The sequence below is a fragment of the Nannospalax galili genome, unplaced genomic scaffold, assembly GCF_000622305.1.
Source record: "Nannospalax galili isolate Female #2095 unplaced genomic scaffold, S.galili_v1.0 scaffold125, whole genome shotgun sequence".
Lineage (NCBI taxonomy): Eukaryota > Metazoa > Chordata > Mammalia > Rodentia > Spalacidae > Nannospalax > Nannospalax galili.
The window spans coordinates 1,577,661-1,583,710 of record NW_008354705.1 but is presented as its reverse complement, the minus strand read 5'-3'; the positions used below and the strand labels follow the sequence as shown (position 1 = coordinate 1,583,710).

General features: G+C 38.8%; 1 pseudogene; it reads right to left on the bottom strand.

Moving 5' to 3' along the window:
* Nucleotides 1-756: 756 nt before the first annotated feature.
* On the bottom strand, nucleotides 757-1,323 carry LOC103749110 (annotated as a pseudogene).
* Between the last annotated feature and the right edge of the window lie 4,727 nt (nucleotides 1,324-6,050).

Sequence of the window (6,050 nt, the reverse complement as noted above, 5' to 3'; positions counted from 1 at the left end):
AGAGTTTTAAATAACCCTTTTGGAAGTAACAGAAGTTTCAAGTATTTAAGATGAATTTGGACCGAATGTGTTTAAGAATCTCTTTATCCTGAGGGGCTGAAACCCCTTCAAGGGCTGCTTCAGCAATCTTCCTTGTTCAGTGACAGTCCCATGGCAACAAGAATGAGAAGAGCTTGTATGAAGAAAATACTGTCTGGTCTTCAGTCAATGTTTGAACTCTACCGCGACTGACAGCAAAGCCCCAAGGACAATGGTAAACTTTCTGATATGAGCTTTTCCCACCAGTTTTCCAGACTAGCTAAATTTTCATAGGCTCAGATCAGGGTCTGCTACCATGGTCAGCATTTGAAGAATGCAGCGTAGAAAAGCCAGCACGGCAGAGCTGGAAAACCTTACCATCTTCTCTCCAAGAGAATCCGAGTGTCACAGAGCAAATCTCCCGAGAACCAGGACTTCCCACCAACTCTAGCTGATCTTAGCTACTACAAATATCGCTTTGTTAACATATTGTTCCTTTGAACATTGTTCAAATTGAAATTTAAAAGACATATTTATTTTGAGGCAGTATTTATTATGGTCCCCTTCCTAACTTTTCTTATTCTGAATTATGTACACTATATGTGTGAGAATACGTACTCTGCATCTTGAAAGACACAAATTCTAACGTTATTCCTATAACAAAATAATTTAGTTTCAGAATTAATTTTTTTGTTTTTGTTTTCACAAGTTATTTTTATTATACATGCTTGCTTAAAATCAAGGAATTCCTAGGCCAGGTTCATGTAACTGAAAGGCCTTTATAAGTAGTTTATGTTGTCTAGATCCAAGGTGTGCTGTAAACACAGTCTGAAGTACAATGGAAATAACATCTTTCTAAAGACATGCTTAGAAACTCTAACCCAGTAATTTAAGATGTTTCCTCTCTCTGGCAGAGGAGTTGTCTGATATCTGACTTCTAGGCCACCATTCGCAGGAACAGCCAAAAGAATGGGGTACAGACCACCTAGAACAAAACCAACTATTCCAGCCCGTGTCACTGTGCAGGTTTCACAATTCAAATCACCTGTAAGCTAACGAAGTACCATATGACACATTCGATTTCAAAAATGGGATCACTGCCGTTGGTAAGCAAGCAGCTATTCAAGCTGTGTCACATGCAAGGTGTGCCGATGAAGACTGTTTGCTGAAACCAGCATTAAGCCCAATATCTAATGATCCATGTTCAAGTAGATTCCTGTCTGATTCTGGAAGTTGGTTAATTTTTCTAGTTATGATATCAAAAATTAAGTTTTCTTTGACAGTACTTGCTCTGCAATTTTCCATCTTGGACCTGATGCTGTCCTCCCAGCAACAAGGAGCTTCCCGGCATTCTCCCAGCCTGGGGCTCAGCACAACCTGTACTCCGGCCGCCCAGGCTCCATCTTTTCTTTTCAGAATTAATTTCTATGAAATTAGTTTTTATTAAACACAATATATTGGTCGCTGAAAATGTCATATATTTGGTGGCCTTCATAAAAGGCATTCTTGATAAAATCTCAAACGACAGAAAGTGACTGCTTTTACCACGTCTGTGGATATCACACAAAAAGTTCTAAGTAAAACTATCTTTGTCCCAAGACAACGTGATTGTTTATGCAGAAAAATCCTAATACATGGAAGGAAGGATGAAAGGAAAGGAGGGAGGGAGGGAGGGAAGAAGGAAGGAAGGGAGGGTTACTACTAAGTGAATTATCAAGATCAATACTCAAAAATCAATCATATTTTTGTAAAATAACAACTAGAAATGATGATTTTTGAAACTCATTACTATGTCAGTGAAACGTATATAATATAGGAGGAAAGTCAAACAAAAGTAAGGGTTATTAGAAAGCCATATAGAAAGCAACTTAGAAAAAACATAATTTTTTAAAAAAGGGAACATGTGTGGTGGTGCATGCCTCTAATACCAGCACTCAGGAGGCAGAGGCAGGCAGATCTCTGTGAGTTCAAGGCCAACCTGGTCTACATAGTGAGTTCCAGGACAGCTGGGGCTACAGGGAGACCCTGTCTCAAAAAGACCAAAAAAAAAAAAAGAAGAAAAAGAAAAAAAAAGGAACGTGAATGTAAATGCTCTGCCTGGATAGTTAACGCTGCTTCTAGCAGTTATATGTTTTCAAACTAAAAGCATGGTGCCAGGTGTGAGATACCTCCCTATGAGTTTCCCAGAGACTCTTAAAAACAATACAGGCTATTGCCATTGCTCTTGGATGTCCACCAGCACCCTGAAAACATCACACACTGTACATGCAGGACACAGAGAAGCAAAGCTAGAACTTTCCTCACTACTGGAGAGTGTTCAGGGCTCCAGAAGGTACTATGCGGGGGGTGGGGGTGGGGGTCATCATGATCACATCCAGCTTAGATCCATTGTGCTTTTGGGCTGTCTGGCAAGGTATGCCCACTGGTGCAATAGTGGCATGAATATTCTGAGGATAACCACCCACTTCCTGATTAGATTTGAGGCCCACTCCACAGGTGGGAATACATGCCTGGCATGGTAAAACTAATGAAAGACTATAGCTGGAGAGGTCACAGGTCCTATAGGGAGACCTATTACTAATGTGTTGCCAAATGGACATGTAATTAAACTACCTTCTAAATGCACTTCTCAGCCTTGGTTAGAGAAGCCTCTTTCCACGGTGGATGTCAGCCAGAGCAGGGACTTGGAACTGGTCAAAGTGCTGAGATAAGTGACTGCCAAGTACTTGGCCCCAAACCAAATTTCTTTGTCACCCCCTCTGAGGCCCAAGGAACATCTCAAAACAAGAGGATAGGATTGTAGGAAAAGATGGAGAGCAACGTGGTGAGCACTGTCTTCTCAGGAGGACACAGATGCTGAAATCATGAACGTGCAGAAGGTGTGGCTTTCTTCATGGGGCCCACAAAATAAAGAGGGAAAAAAGGAAAGGAGGGGCATGAGAGCAGGCGGGGACTAGACAGGAAGAAGGAAGTTGGCAGGAGTGAGATGGGGATGAGAGAGGGTTGGGGGGGTGACTGCAGTCACAGGGAATTGTGTGCAAGGATGATGCCAAAAATTAAATACATATCTGAAACACAGAAATAAATCTGATAAAATGTATAAAATTCGTATCTTAAAAAATGAAAAATGTTGCCAAGAGAAACTTTTTCAAAGTAAAGATTTCAAAGAGATGCACTGTAATTCATGGGTCAGAACACTCAGTACTGTTAAGATAGTTATTCTCCTCAAATGGGTGTACACATTCAGGACACTCAAAATTTCGGAAGGAATTTTTATGGAACTTGACAGATCAGTTATGTAATGCACATGGAAAAATCAAAGTACTAGAATAATTGCAACACTGTCTAAGAACTGTTGAGAACTTTAGTGATCTGACTTTAAGGTTTTATTACTAAGCTACAGTGTTTGAGAATGTGATACGAGCTTTTAGATAAACAACTTCTTTTGTAGTAGTAGATGATTAACACAGAGATCCACAATTGGATAATGTGCCTTTAAAGAATAAGAGACCATGGAATGCTTAGCCCTAAAAATGGGACACATCTATAACACCCTCTCCTCCAAAGGCTCTAAAATGGGGGCAGAAAGAGGGTAAGAGCCAGAGGTAGTAGATGGCTACGAGGAAACTGTTTTCTGGACACAAGAGGACAGTTGCATACATGGATTCAGAGCCCTGTGATGAGACCTGCTCAAGCCAGGCAACATCCCAGTGTAGAGATGGAAGAGGTTCATGATGCTCCATCCATAGCAGGTAGGAAACAAAGAGTCCATTTTCTTTAGGAATGTGTCCCATGGTAGATTGACCACACTGTAGTGGATGGACACACACCCAAGAGTGGGCAACACAAATTCGACTCAATAGATTTTTTTAAAAAATAGGACACAAACTTGAGTGAGTTGGGAAGTAGAGTGGGCCTGAAGGGAGTGGAGGAGGGGAAGGTGATTGTGATCAAAGTACACTGAATGAAATTTTCCAAGAAAGAATAATAATAAATATTTATTATATATAATAAAGTCTTATTATATACAGACAAAATACATTAAGTTGGGCAGGAGGTGATAAAGGGAGATTAGGATAAGGGAGGGGAATCTAAGTATCATTTAATTGTATGAAAATCTCAAAAATTCAATTTAAACAAGGATTAAAAAAGTTTTAAAATTAAATGGGTGAGGGGCTGGAGAGATGGCTCAGTAATTAAGAACACTGAATGTTCTTGCAGAAGACCCAGGTTTGAATCCCAGCACCCACATGGCAGCTAGTAACTGTCCATAACTCCAGTTCCAGGGGGTCCAATAGCCTCTTCTGTCCTCCACGGGTATTGTAGGACATGGGTGCACTTACCTACATGCGAAACTTCAGTTCCAGGGGATTCAATGCCCTCTTTTGACCTCTATGGGCACTGCATGACATGGGTGCACTTACATACATGTTGGCAACACTGTCATACACATGAAACAAAAATAATAAAATATTTTAAAAATAAATAAATGGGTGAAAATATGAGTCCCGTAATAAACACTCATGTATATAATCAGTCTTTAACAAAGATGCAAAGACAATCCAGTAGAAAACATAGAGTTGTCAATAACTGGTGCTAAAATAATTTAAAATTCACATAAAAATGAACTTCAATGTATCACTGACAGCACATACAAAAATTAACTCAAAATGGACCTACACACAAAAACCTAAAACTACAAAACATGCATATGAAAATCTTTGGGTTAAACATAACAGGCATGATCTATACAAGAAATAGACGATTAATTGTAACTCTGCAAAATTAAGGGTCTGACTCTACTGAAGATATTGTTAAGAGAATGAAAGACAGTCTACAAGGAAATATTTGTAAACCACACATCAATAAAGGACTTATTTCCAGTACATACAATGGAAGCTCAAAATTCAGTAATAAAATAATAATAAAGGGCAACAGATTCTAACACCCCTCCCCAAAAAAATAGACGGCAAAATAAGGTGTGAATGCATCAGGAGTCATTACAGAAATGCAAACTCAAACCACAGTGAGACAAGAACCAAACGTCTTTTGCAATGACTAAAATTTATCAAGCTTTTTGGCAAAGAGTTGGAGGAACTGGAACTCTAACACAATGCTGGTGGGACCACCCTGGAAAACATTTTACAAATTTTTTTTCCTGCAATGCTGAGGATTGAACCTAGGGCCTCAAGCATGCTAAGCAAGTGCTCTGCCTCAAAGCTAGAGCCCCAGCCCACAATTTGGCAATTACTTTAAAAGTTAAACATACAGCTATCACATGGTCCAGCCACTCTCTTCATAAACATCTACTTTTTGTTTTTTGTTTTTTGTTTTTTTTCCAGAGCCAGGGACTTGAACTCAGGGTCTTGTGCTTAACTAGGCAAGCACTTGACCACTGAGCTCAACTCCCAACCCATAGATATTTAGTTTTTAAAAAGATGTATATAACCACACAAAAACATGTACACAAATGTTTATAGAAATTTAATTTGTAATACTGAAAGACCAGAAATTATCTAAAGTTCCATAAACAACTAAGTAGATTAACAAACTATGGTAAATCTATACAGTGAAATATTGCTCAATAATTTAAAAGTTCACTATTCTTATAGACCATAATGTGGACTCAAAATAATTGTGGTGATTTAAATGACTATGGCTTCATTTTCATAAAACTAGAAAATTCAAACTATTTCATAGTGACAGAATTCAGTAGTGACTTCTCAATGCTGTAATGAGAAGAAGAAATTATAAAGAGGCAGGAGGAAAGTTTGGGGAGTGTGATGGTGGGGCATAAGATATATTCATAAATAACTTTCTGACCTTGGTCAGTACACTTTTATTATATTTTTATATAACTTTACCACTGAATAATCCGATTTTCTACTCAGCATTCTTAACACATAACTCAGCTTTGTGCTATTTTTTTTAAAGCCACAGCATTCCTTTGTGTTTCTAATGGTTTGGATCAAACATGCCCCAACAGGCTCTTGTGTTTGAATACTTACTCCCCCAGTGGTAGTGGAATTTGG